The sequence below is a fragment of the Netta rufina genome (assembly GCF_964035555.1).
Source record: "Netta rufina genome assembly, chromosome: 2".
In the NCBI taxonomy this organism is placed as follows: Eukaryota; Metazoa; Chordata; class Aves; order Anseriformes; family Anatidae; genus Netta; species Netta rufina.
The window spans coordinates 33,404,794-33,418,980 of record NC_140124.1 but is presented as its reverse complement, the minus strand read 5'-3'; the positions used below and the strand labels follow the sequence as shown (position 1 = coordinate 33,418,980).

The window sequence follows — 14,187 nt, the reverse complement described above, 5'->3', positions numbered from 1 at the left end:
AAATAATCCTGTATAAGTTAAAAATATAAATGTAGTTTTTACTGTAATCACACTGATCTCTACATTCCTTGTAGATCATCAAATTCCTACTCAGAAGGAAATGGATTTTTTATGCCGTTAACTTTGGATTGAAGAGAAATGGACTTGGTGTTTTTCCCTTCCCTAGACACTACCATGCATCAGCCCGAGAAGCATGCCTCCAGCTCAGAGCAGAATCTGGCAGCACCTTGCAGAAGGGCCCCAGGGAATCCCCATGGGAGCAGAGGGGGTATAGGTTGGGAGGCTTGGTCAGTTCCAGGGGCTGTGTCGGATACCACACAGAATTATGTGAGTTTTCCTTCTCATCGTGGGAAGGAAAATGCAGCAGCGTGACTGGAAAACTCTTTTCATAGACTATATGATAATCAAAACAGGCTATGTGTATTTAAAACAGGTTCAGGTGGTCATTTCTGCATGCTCCTGAGCAAAATGCAGAGGTAAAATCCCTGTCTGAATTCACTTCACACAGCAAGAAGGGGAAGGCATGGCTGAGAGCTGGTTCCAGTGCTAAAGCTCAAAGGTTCTTTTCCTTAATTTTTTGAAAACTAAACTAGCAAATACAAGATACTACTATGTTGCTTTGAATTACAGTATACTTTCCTTGGATAAAGATGTAGTAAGAAACACCCTAAATTCGTTTTAATTTGTTTTAAAGGATCCTACCTACCTATCTATCTCTTAGAATATATCCATTTACGTGTCTAAGCAGGAATACTGTATGTGAAAAGAACAGAGAAATACTAAGAAAGCCTATTTAACTCCATCATTGTAACCAACTTTCATTTTGTCCTCTATGACTTCTAGCATACTTAACTTGATAATTTGTGGAGTCACATCTCCCTCATTTTAATGATTATTTATTGCATTCTGTACAAGATGAACCCAGTTCAATTAATCAAGGGAAGCCTAAAAATCAATTAATATGAATTAAATGAGCTACACCAACTCTTAGGAAAGTCACACATAATTTACCAAAGCATTGTCAATAATGCTTAGAGAACTTTGGGAAAATTGCTCATGAGTGGTTGTTGATGCAGTTAAATGTTTTAAGCCTACATCATTAATATTACAATCAGGCTGGTGCAGAAAGGCTTGCCATTTTTCTCAGTAAGAAACCTCACTATTTTCTTTTGACTTTAAAAGACTAGTTTGAAAGGATACGTATTTCACTTGTGATTACTACAACAGAAATTAAAGCAAGGACTAAACAAAGAATGATCTGCATTTGGGGAAAGCAGAAATAAATTGCTTTACAAGTTAAAAAAAAAAAAATAAAGTTGAAGCAAAGCCAGCATAAATTCATCTTATATCACACACACCTCCAAAAAAAGCTGTTTCTAAAAGCAAGACTGGTCAGTAGGAATAGACATTTTATGCAGGTTTGACCAGCACTTGGCTTCACGCTTAAATCTCTTACAGCCTTTCTCTCCTTTCCCCATTGTTGATGATATGCACACCCAGCCATACAGATCTTCCTAGGAGAGACAACCTTCTCACACATGATCCTTATGAGAGGTCTCTACTCAGCAACCCTGAAAAGCCCTCTAACAACAGTTTCATTTGTAAATCGGTGAGGGAAGAAGTGGGTTTTGGTAGAGCTGGAAGTGGCCCGAGACAACTTGTCTCAATGGGGCAAAATAACTATTGTTATCGAGCTTAACAAAATGGCACAGCATGGGAGACATACTGAGCCAGAGAGCAGCTGGTTGTAATTCACACTGTTTTTCAGAAAACACTAATCGTTCCCGAACAGACCTCTTTGATGATTGGTCTTTCCTGCATTTCCAATTTGTCACTTTCTCTTATGATAAGGTCAGCAGTGACAGCACTTCCTGACACTAACAGCTGTGGCTTTTAAAAGGGTCATTGTGGAACTACTAATTGCAGTAATTTCATTAGCATAAATTATTTATTCTGCCATTCATTTATCTCTTTTTTTTTTTTTTTCTTTCCCCCTAATACTACATTGTATTTTTCAATATATGCCCATTCAAGGTTGTAGGCAAAGGAAATTATTATTGCTAATTTAGCCTTATTACAAAAAATCAAACAAAAAAGAATTGATACAGTAACAAAATCTGATTTAACTGCAGTTCACTAGAAAGTATAACGTAGCTTGAAGCCAATAATGAATAGACTGTTCTGAATCAAATTCAATAGTTCCCCAAACTACTGAGCAATAAGGCTATATAAAATCCGAAAGAAAATATAAGGGTGATGTCTGTTCATTCATATGTAATCTCTCTATTCCAGGCCTTGTCTGATTGACTTTAAGCATGCAAAAGTGAAAAATAGAAGTTTCTAAGAGAGCTTAGACACGAGTTTTGACTGTGTCCTCCTTATTATTTTCCTAAAGATATAAATCTGTCCTTAACAAATCAAATCATGATAAATCAAAAAAGACCAGCATCCCTGAACTTGAATGCATCCTGCAGGCCATTATCAAGCCTGGGAGTAACAGGAACCCAGCTTTGGAAGGATGAGAAAACGGGGAAGTACGTGTGTATATGGGGAAAAGAATAAAAGGCAAGGAGAAAAGGGAAAAAGTTGTTTCAGACTTCTTTCCCTTATCATATGTTGTAAAACACTTTGGAGTATGATACCGTAAGAACATAATTAATTTATCCTTGGTATGCTTGATAGTGTGCGATGTTTAGTGCTAAGACACGAAGAAGCAGCATGAAAGACAGCTGCAGCAAAATATATATTCAGATCATATAGCAGAGATGTACACTGAATTTATTTTAAAAGGGCTTGATTAAATAATTCTGGTTCTTTTATTCTGTACTCAATGCTGATATATGAAAGTAGCTGTACGTAAGGGAGACTGTGTATATTTTGAATACAGAGATGAAATATTTATGTTAAAATACTTTAGATCATGTTTTATACCAAATGAGGTATGTAAGTTCATTAAGCTTGGTATGTGTATTTCAGTAACATTTCAGTGTTTGCTTGTGCTCTTTTTACATGCAAGTTCAGCAATTTGATTATTGAAACAGAAGAGGGCTCTTTTCCTTTCTTTTCTCTGAAGGAATCTAAGACATCCAAATCAATTAAATTTTGGATACTCTCCATTTCCCTGCAACCATCTCTGGATTGACAACATCTTAACCCACACTTTGGCCAGTGTCCCGAGTGAAAAGGAGAGCATGGTACCTATGTTCTGGGAAGCTTCAGCTGGCACCAGAATTAGGTAGGATCACCACTTCTTTCTGTCCAGATACTTTCACACAAGGCAGACAGGACATTCACACCATCCTTCATAGCAGCTCAGCATCTCCCTGCTGAGCTCAGTCTGCAGCCTACTTCCCCAGATAGGCTTTATCTTCCAGAAAAGTGCCTGGACTTGATTTGAAAATACAGAGATGGAGAATCCAAGACTCCCTTCCCCATTCTCACAATCACCCTTTTTTTTTTTTTTTTTTTTTTTTTCCTGGTTTTCCCTTAGCATTTAAACACAGAAATTTTCCACACCCTCATCAGGTATATATAATGACATATCTATATAGAACTTTTACAAGGAAAAAAAAATCATTAGCTTAACTTCAAGCTACCTTAATTAAATATGCAATATAATTATAATTATACAGTTACATAAAATCTAACAATTACTTTTTTTTTTTTTTTTTAAATACTGAAAAAGGATAATTAAGAGCTAAGTGTCAATTATGCCAAGATAATTACTGATCTTGCATCACTCTTCATAACGGGCAGCACAGTTACGGTATGTTTCAGGCACACATCAGTTGTCGCTAACGATTTTTATACTAGCAACAAACAAAATTCCTGAGATATCTGAAATGGAGCAAGAGAAACTGTATCAACACAGCAGCACCAAGGCCCAGAAAAGGAGGCTGCCTGCTATAAATCTCTGACAGACCAGATGGCAGTCTGCAGCCCGTATTTTGGGGTGGTCCTTTGCCATCCTGCTCCTCTTACTCTGATAGCCTAATACCTCTGCAATGCTCCTGAACCTGCTCCCTTTACTACCTACCTTTCTGTGACCATTCTCCCTTCACTTCCCATTTATTCATCCTCTATCTGCTGTTTTGATTCTCTTCTCCTTCGGTTGAGCCCCGCTCCTTTTATAGCACTGTCATAGTTTCTCTTATTTCCACACTTCCTTATGACCTCTGTGCTCTGGGTTCACTTTTTCCATCACTTTCTAATTATTCTAAGTATTCTCCTAATACTTTTTTTTTTTTTTCTTTTTTTCTTTTACATTCTGCTGTATTTGTTGCTTTTCTGTTTGGCTGCACACGCAGGCATGACTCAGGCACCACGTTCGGCTTTACATGTGTTGATGACAGAAACCTTCACTCATGGACAATAGAGCAACATGTTGTTTTGTTACCCACCATTTATTTCACTTTCTGGGAACTGAACGGTAACAATATCTACTGGGAACAGTTAGCACCTATGTGCAAAAGAGACTTATAAATGGTTGCTGAGATCAGTGAATTCTTTCCTAAATAACTGGAATTATACAGAAATATAGTCCTTAACTATTAAAAAAAAAAAAAGTTTCAGTATTAAAAGCCTAAATTCTGATGACCAGATGTATTTTCAAAGGAGAAAAATATAATTAGTTAAGGATCGGGGAAAAAAAAAAAAAAAAAAAAAAAAAGGCAAATTTCTATTCTCTCTCTCTCTTTTTTTTATTTTATTTTTTTTTCTCCACATTGTCTTTAAAAATAAATGGGAATATGCAGGTTGGTATCAAATTCAAAAAAAAAAAAAAAAGGCAAAAACCCCACTTAGCGCACTGGACAGCAAATAGCTGTTATACTCACACTTCACATTTTCTGTAAACTGATAAAATAAAGCCGGAGGTGCTAGTGGAAAACACAACCAAGGAGGCTCAGCACAGCCCTCTGCTTCCCTTGCAGTCCTATAGGAGGCACCAGCACGCCGCGGAGCAGCCTCTGCCGCTGGACCGCAGCACTTTTCTGCCCAGACACCTGCAGACTTTTTTTTTTTTTTTTTTACCTTTTGTTGTTGTTATTATTATTACTTTTTTTTTTTTTTTTTTTTTTTTTTTTTTTTTTTTTTTTAAATTTCACGTCCTCACCAAAAGTCACACTACAGACTGGTCAGGAGCAACGGGGGAGTTTGATATTAAAGCTCTAAATGTGTTTGTCATGTGGTTCCAGAGGAAATTTTCACCTGCTTGGTTGCTGAGCTGAAGGAAAACTTGCAGCTTTTCTTTAGGTAGCCTGGACTGTGCGCTGCAAAATTGCAGCCTCACTTGCTACAGCACTAGTATATATATTCAACTATATTGTGAAGGGTTAAATAAATTCTGAACTTATGAAGATCTTAAACACTCTAGAACTGAAGGATTCTGCAAAGACAAGAGTGCTATAAATTACAATGCTTTTTTTTTTTTTTTTTTTTTTTCCCCACTCACTTCTTTGCCTGAGAGACCTATCTAAATTCCTCTGAAGGACCAGGGCAGTGACATGCCCCCAAAAATGCAGCAGGGTGAGCTTGAACAAAATCAAGGACAACAAGTATGCAAGAAGGGGTGAAAAAAAAAAGCACTGTATTTTCTTTTTCCCCATCAGCTTATTCAGTTATCGATCTTTCAATATTCTCTTGCTTTCTTATAAGGCTGACAAGCTGGAGGCTCTGTACCTCGACCACCTCAGTTCCTCAATGGACCTCCTGTGGATGGAGCACAGGGCCTCCTGCAGCCACGGCCGAAGCTATCAATAGCGGCACAGCTCATGATGGCTGGGAACTTCCAAGCTGGGGCTCTCAGCATGCATCCACCAGGGAGAAACACAGAATGATCTGCAGGGAGGAGGGAGGAAGAGAGGAAGAAAGGAATTACACGGCGAGTGGAGGCCTTCAAAGAAAGGCACGTAGTGAACCATGGCCCCGCGCTGGTGCAAGCCAGCTCGCAGCTGAGGCTCTGAACCAATTTGGCAGCTAATAAATTCAGTCAGCTAGAATTTTACCTTGGGCAAATACGTTTTTACTCCCTTTGCACTGTACGCATACTGCATACTTACTGTTTCCACCCCATCTCTCCATGTGGAGATAGTTGCTCAGTCTGATGTCTGTAAGTAGGAATGCAGCCACACGCACGCACTGGCATGCAGACAGCCAGAAGGCACGCATTCAGATAGTCCCTCTGACGCAAAGCCAGCTCTTGGGTTCTTAAACCTATTCAAGCCACTTCCAGCCATTCTAACACACACTGCAACTCCATTAAAAGAATGTAAAGGAAATGAGATTAGGATCTTGGTTTCTATGTGACTGTTTAGGGGCCATTTTTTTTACAAAAGGGGAAAGGGATGCCCAAACTAGGCTAAAATAGTCAGAGAAGACTAAATCTGTATTTGGTTTATCCAAGGCAATTCACATTTGAGAAGGATGGTTCCAGTCTCTTAGTTGTTGTCTGTGGACCTACTTACTGCATTAGCATACGGTTTGGCTACTGTGTTTGCTTTTGGTTAATTAGCAAAATGACAGACATCAAGCTGTTAAGATGGGTCCGGACTGTTCTGTCTTAACACTGAAGTGTATAGGACCACTGTCTTATACACTGAATCCCATGAAATAAGATTTATTTATTGCAGTACAGGACTTCTTAAATCATACAGCAATAATATTGTTCATTTCAACACAAAATATCTAAATGGTATCAGAACAGATTATCTCTAGCCCAACAACCACAAGAGGCAGGAAAATTTTGTTGGGCACACTAAGGAAGTGATTTTTTTTCCTGCCTCTGGAGTAATCTGTAAGTAACATTACATGTTAAAATAAAACTATCTGAAAAAAAAGCTAAGCCAGATGAAAAAGACAGAAGTGCAGAGAGAGAGAGAAAAAAAAAAAAAAAAAAAAAAAAAAGGAAAAAAGGAGGAGGTTGACCTGGGACAATATCTCACTGGGTTTTAAAGCAGTCAGAGAGAAAAAGTGGTGAGTAACAGTGGAAAAAGCTTCTATGCATTCTTGAAAGAAAATGGAAAAGACTTGCTACTATCTTGTAGTTTCTAAAAATACATCTCTGCACTAGAAAACTCCAGACAATTTCTGCAATTAAGCTTTAGCTATTAGAAAAGATGATTAAATTTCAGTAGAGCTAAGTCAAAACAAGAAAATCTTTTACCATTATTCATAACCCTCCCAGACAGAAAAACGTCTCCTAGGGTATGTATAACTTTGCAAGGTTTGGATTTTATGCTGTACCATAGGTAATATGCATTCTTATTTTCCACTCTTTTTAGAAAAATCAATTAAGAAGTGGTCTTTGATCACAAGCACTGGTCAGTCTGTATCTCACAGAAAATTTCTTTCTCATGGCAGCATAAAAGGAGTGGGAGTTTGAGGTTATTGAAAGCTTCAGATCAATAACACCATTTTCAGAAGTGTAACAGCAAGAAAAACAGAAATGGTCCAGTTCTGTTGGGAGTCATGGTGGAAATAGGAAAGGCAGAAGTGAGAAACAATCATAAAAGCAAGAAGAGGTAGAAAGCTCAAAAAAGGTATGAGGAGGAAGCAAGAAAGGCAAACAGAAGTATTGATGGTCTTCCATGTTGTGGCAGACTGGAAGAGAAATGATACAGACAAAAATTACAAGGGGCGTAAAATAGAGAAGAATTCACTGAAATTTTTACTGATGGGTAAACCATAAGTATTAAATAAGTTAGAGCCCCACTGCACTGTGAGCTAACTGCATGTTCCACTTTTTAAATCCATTTTATTTTTTGTTTCTAAATTGAGAGTATTCACAAGTCTATTTTCAACGTGCTTACCAGTTTCCCATAAGTACAACATCTCACAGTACATTTTTAATCTGTCTCATAAAACTGGATGTGGAAGACTATTTCAAGTTAAAACAGAGTTTGAATCCCCCTACTGATCTAGTTTATTGTCAGAGAGAAAATACCTCTCTCAGGTGAGCCTAAAATGCTTCTAACCACAGGTGAGTTGCACATAGCCTAGAATGTATTTGAGAGTGTGTCAGCAAGAGAAACCAATGGTTTAAAATCAATTGTGGCCTTTGACAAGAATTACAAGCATCAGTGCACGTTATCTCATTTGAAAGAAGAATGTCCAATGCTGTTTTCTAGAGTCTCGGCAGAAATATAGTTTCTGGTCTATGCTCATGCAAAAAAGACAATGGAGTCTAGGTAGTCCAGGGACAATACAAAGACCAGCCACCTGATCAGCAAAGTGGTCAGAGGTACAGAGAAGATTTCATCTACTTTGAATGTATTCAAGAGAAGCAAATGGCAGAAATATCCACACAAAAAATCCATTTTAACAAAGTAGTGAAAACTGTGCTAGAATTTTGGAAATACCACAGAAAGATCTTGGAACTTACAGCAAGATCTTACCATGCTGATCAAAGAGAAGAACAAACAAGGAAGCAGTAATCAAAAAGATGCAAGAATAAATTGTTTCCACCCCAAAACTCTGAGTTAGAGAAGTAACATATATGAAGAATCTTCTAGGTCTGTTTCAGGATTCTCAAATACCCTAGACAAATCTTAGAACTTTCTGGAGTTTCTTCTCTGTTACACCATAAGCCCTTTGATTAGACATTCTCATTCACATCAGTTTGTTTTCTGATAAAATTCTAAATTCGGTTATAGTATTAGAAAAATAGTGAGAAATGTTTACATTTGGGGCACCCCATTTTCTGTTCTCATTCTTCTAGCAGCCACCTTCTTGGATCTGTATACCACCCTTAATATGGTAGCAACAGTAATGGAGAGCCTAGAGATATCTGTCCCCCCTATAATGTTCTTCTTACAAATGCCCTTGTTGTAGCAGTGGTGCCAAACAATCTATCACAACTTAAAAGCTGCAAAACACACAGAGACTTGCTGGAAGTTATCTTTTCCACCCTCCTACACTGCTCACATTGCTCATGTTTGGACTTAGCCCTCTAAGTATTGGACTGCAAGAAGAGTCCAAATCAAAGTTTGGGGCGGTATGCCAAACAGCAATCTTTTACTATTCTATTTTGCTAAATCTATTTAGCATTTTCCTTAATCCTGTGCTTTACATAACATTTTATGCTTCCTAAATATCAATTTGTATGAATGATTACTATTTGTGCTCTACATGTATTTATACCAGTCTTATGTTGAGCTTTAGGGGAGAAGGTACTTCCTCTAATGTCATTTGATGGGAGTGATTTATAAGATCTAGTAACTATAAGGAGCTGCATTAAATTATATACACTGTGGATCCCTGAGAAGATAATAGTGGAATTTCAGGATTGCGTACTAACTTTCTGCTAGTCTCTAAATGTTAGATTTAGTAAATCATACCCATAATCCATCTGCTTGCTCTTTGATCTTGGCCACCCCACCAAAAAAAAAGTCTGAAAGTTTAAGAGTACATTATAGTAGTATGTTCTAATCTTTATTCTAATCTCATGCTTATCCAACACTAGAGCTCATGTGGATTACTGCAGTCTCTCAACACTTCCATAACAAATGAGCAAGGAACAGGGTGTAAACTGACTGATGAGTGAAGGCAGACAGGAGAAAAATGGATGAAATATCTAGCAAAAGCTGGTAAACATAACAAGTGAAACATTTTCATGCAGACAACCAAGATATAAAAATTACAGTAAGGGTATCTCATACAGTAATAGAAAGGCTTAAGAAGTTCTCCAAGGCAAATCCATTCCTTTCTTTGAAAGAAATGTGGATTGAAAGGTACAACACAAGTCTTTCATATGACATTTTTAAGATTTAAATTGGCACAATTGTATCACAAAGATAATAAGTGTGGATGGAGTACTACACATATCACTATGTCACTTCTCAGCTCAGCCTCTTCCCGCTGTTCTCAGATACATGAGCTCTCTAGGTTCGCTTAGTGCTTCAAACAAAGCCAGACAAATAACAGTATCTTAATACTAACGAACTACAAAGAGCCACAGCACAGGCTTGACCATTGATCTGATAGAGCCCATTCTGTTTAAGTGTCAGTACACTCACTTGTATGGTTTCGGTCCCTGGGAAACTACATGGTGCTGTGGCAGGAGTAAAGCACTGTACAGACCAGGAATCATCCCTAGATGGCTCTGCAATGACACCACCATTTTGGGGGCAGAGCAAGGGAAAAGCTGTGTTACATGGATGCCAGCCATGTCCTGACACTAGTCTTCAGCATCACAAAATGGACTTCAAATTTACTAGCATAGATATATCCTTAAAAATCAGTTTTCTACAACACTCAAGATGTAAAGGCCAACATCCAAATAAATTAATAATAATAAAAAAAGCTTGGAGCTTTTTATGGAGAAACATGAACTTCATAAGAACTTGCCAATTGCAGAAGATATTTTTTGTGCTACAGAACTTATGAACTCTGAATAGGTTCTCAGCTGTCTAACAACATAACTGAGCCTTCATTTGCTGGGGGAGCAGTAGCTGCATCTGCCTCTCCCTGGTTCACCTGCCTCCTTGGTGGCAACTGGTTCGTAACTTCAGAAATTGTTTGGAAGGTGGGATTGTTCAAGTGTTAGACAACACCATCTCTTGTACACTTACTTCCCCAAGAATCAGACAAAAATAATCTTGTCTGGGCTAATATTAGTCTAACACAGAACCAGAATCCCTAAAAACGTGTATCTCTGGCTGGAATTAAAGCATTCAAGTTGATAGGCATTTATCCCCTTGAAGAAACAACAGTGACAGCTGGCCAAAAGCCAGGCCATGTTGGGGCTGTACAAGTGCCTCTCTGCTTCACAGATGAAAGATGTTGTCAGTTGCAAAACAGACCACAAGGAAAAGCTAACATGCCCTGATGAAAGAGGATTTGGAAATGAAGATAATAATTTAAAAGAAAGGTATTAGTAATAACATTACTAATTACACCTCAAGATTACCTGTGGTGATACGATGTAGGGCACCTGCCTATGTTTTATATTAATTCTGGCTGAAGCATGAAAATGCTGGACTGCTGAGTCCCTTAGAAAATATGGCACCAGCTAAATACTAACAGGACTATGCAAGGAGGAGAACATGATAAGGATGTTATGGCTAAAGCAGTTTAGTCCAGTTTGAGTATTGGAAACGCACTGGAGAAATGGCATTCCCCCAAAATAGGAGAATAATTAGTTCTTATTGCTGGGACTTAGCAGCAGCCAGAATTGAGAGACCGTAAACTTAGAAACGTGAGAAAAACAGTTAATGAGGAAACCTGTTCAAGAAAGGGGAGAAAACATTTGTAGCAGAGATCAGCAGCTTATGAAGAAAACTGGCTACACGGATATTGAATAACTGAGATTCAGTTAGAAAAAAAAAAAAAGCCATATAATATGTAAGGCTTTATAATATATAATAAATTTTAAGAGCACTGAGGAAATCAAGAGAACTATTAAGAACTGTAGAACTCAGAAAAGTAAAGACCTGAAGAAGCAACTATTTCTCAAGGGCATGGATACGAGGCAAGAACAGCTAATCCTTGCTGTCCTTTGAACTCCATCTGATTTTGTTATTCTTTTGTTTTTGGCAACCTTTCAACTTTTTCCCAAAACTGGGATCAGGCCTAAACACCTTGGAGCTCACATGGCCTATAGAAACATATTTCTTAAATGTAAACTTTATGGTGAGCATACTCTTTCAAGTATTTCATCCCTGTCTTTCTTTCTAAGAAATTATAGTAACTTGCAGAGTATTCGAGAGTGCTGCACAGAGATGTGGAATATTAAAAAAAGTGGACCTCCAACTAACTGTGAGCCTAACTTGTTAGCCTATGCAATGATATACCTTAGCTCTGTCAGTACATTACCACTTACAGTGTTTAGCCATCAGTAGTGTTTGCCTAAGGAGTATTCTTATTTTTAATTTATTTCATCATTCATCACCAAAGCTTTTAAAATCCTCAGGAGCATATACATCCCTGAACACACTTCAGCTGTGGACCCATGTTTTCTAATGGTACAATCCACTGTCTTCAACTGACATGCTTCCAACTTACACTGACATAAATTTATACCTACATAAATGGCACGTTTTCAGTACATTAATAGCAGAATTGATTGTAACTTCTCGACTGAAAACAAACAAACAAAAACAACACAAAACCAAAGAAGTATGGTGGTCCAAAGAATGGCATTGTATAGCATTGTATAATTTAGATTCTTGAGCTGGGTTCTGTGTGGATTAGCACAAGATCTTGATTTTTTTTTTTTTTTTTTTAATGAAATGGGAAAATGAGACTATATCACTTCACTAAGGCTCAACATTCTGAAACCGTCTAAATTGTCCCCTTTTGTTCTCTTTCATGTTTTACTGGTCTTTTATTCTTCAAACCCAGGGAAAGTAGGAGGCAGGAGGTCACCCAGCACTAACTAAAAGTCCATACAGATATCTGCCAGTGTGTTAACTCATGAAATTTATGTCTTCTTTAATACTATAATGTATCTGCTTTGCTTCCTTGCAATATGAATAGATATCTCCTTCTCTTGCCTCCAGAAGTGCTAATTTGCACAGTGGGTGGACTGGTGAAATGGTTGCGAGGTAAAAGGCATTTGAAAGCTGGCTTTCAAAAAGCTCTTAAAAAGGAAAAAAAAAAAAAAAAAAAGAAAAAGAGAGAGAGAAAAAAATGTAGAGGGGATAAGAAAAACACAAAGGGAAAGAAATGGGGAAGAAGAAAATAAAGGGATATTAGACACCATATTTTTCCGGTCCTTTCTTTAAAAATGTACACAAATGCAACATAGTTGTCATGAAACATAGACAAATAGTACTGACTAGAAACAGATATACTTAGGGTAAGGACTGCTATTGATCTTGTCACTGAAATCCAGAAAAGTAAAAACAGTATGAATATGTCAGACAGAATAGAATGTCAAACTAGACAATTCAACACTGGCTTTTAAGTTCTATAACTTAAAATAAATATGTGGAGGGACAGAGGTGATGGGAATGAAATTCCCATCACCTAGACATAGGAGGGAATGTCAGCAAAACTGAAGCAAGAAAGAAAAAAAGTGAAGATGAGCAGAAAAAAAAAAAAAAGAAAGAAAGAGGGAGAAAGTGGTATATTATAACCACTTTAACCTCACAATAACTACTTTAACCTCATGATGTTCAACAAGTACCCAAGAAGTACCTACAGCAGTTTTCTTTGGTGTCTGTCAATCCCTGGTCTGGGACTTCTTTTTGGACTCCTGCAATTATGCCCTCCACGTCTTCATCACTGAACAGATCTGGAACTGCTCCTGTGAAAAGACAAAGGGGAGGTTAGGAGAAGCCTTACACAATACACCGAGAGAAATAATCTACCTGGTATTTGGCTTGAAGGGGTTGCAGCATGTAACTAGAGATATGTTATGATAATAGATCAAGTAACAAAACAGTTTCTCTCCTGTTCCCCTTACCTTTTCACCTAAAGAGAACAACTTTTTTTTAAGGGAGAAGAAACAGCATTGCTTTAAAAAGGCAAAAATACTTGCCAATAGAAAATTCACCTACTAATGGTGTAACCCACAGAATAGTGGTTCCATTTTTTTTTTCTTTCCCTTCAGGCTATTAGAAAAATGTTTTCCAGTTAGGTTTCAATAAAAAAATAAAAAAAATAAATAGTAGTTACAACCCTTCAAGATGTTCTTCAACTGTATAACATTTTCTCTTCCTTTCTCCACATCCACACATTCAGAATCAAGATTCTCTTATGATGATCTTAAGATGGGTGAAACTGCATTACTGTTTGTTACACCCATACAGTCACAAAGAAATTTCTTGAAGTCAGTGAAATCATACCAAAGAAAGCATGATATTAAGTGAAAGAGATTCCCATCTCCCCCAAATCAGTGCACTTATGCATGGTAAGCCTTAGCAATTTGTCTCCTCAGCGGGCTATATTTTCTTAAGCAGGTTAGACGCAATTGTCAAGCTGGCTGGGTTGATTTGGCTTCTTTAAAGGCTTCCCTTACAAATACCTGAAAGAAATAATCCCTTCAAAGTTCAGTGAAACCACAGATCATTTGTCTTTGGAGAAGATCTTTCAAGAAATGTGTTGGTCTAATCACCTGATGCCAACAAATCATTAATCAGCACAAGAAAGCGTTCATCTGGAACCTGGGCATCTGTCAGCAAAAACACTGTGGGCATGTTCTTGGCACCAGTCTTGATGTACAAACTGGCAAGATCTACCTGTAAG

At 37.6% G+C, this 14,187-nt stretch overlaps 1 pseudogene across 1 annotated transcript in view; it reads right to left on the bottom strand.

The window, feature by feature from the left end:
- The window catches only part of LOC311206315, a 77,856-nt pseudogene that overhangs the window by 56,731 nt on the left and 6,938 nt on the right, over positions 1-14,187 (bottom strand). The window contains exons 2-3 of the transcript in view: positions 14,057-14,180; positions 13,142-13,246 (exon numbers count right to left, since the gene is read on the bottom strand). The product of the transcript in view is annotated as an uncharacterized misc_RNA (transcript). The remainder of the gene's footprint in view (positions 1-13,141; positions 13,247-14,056; positions 14,181-14,187) is intronic.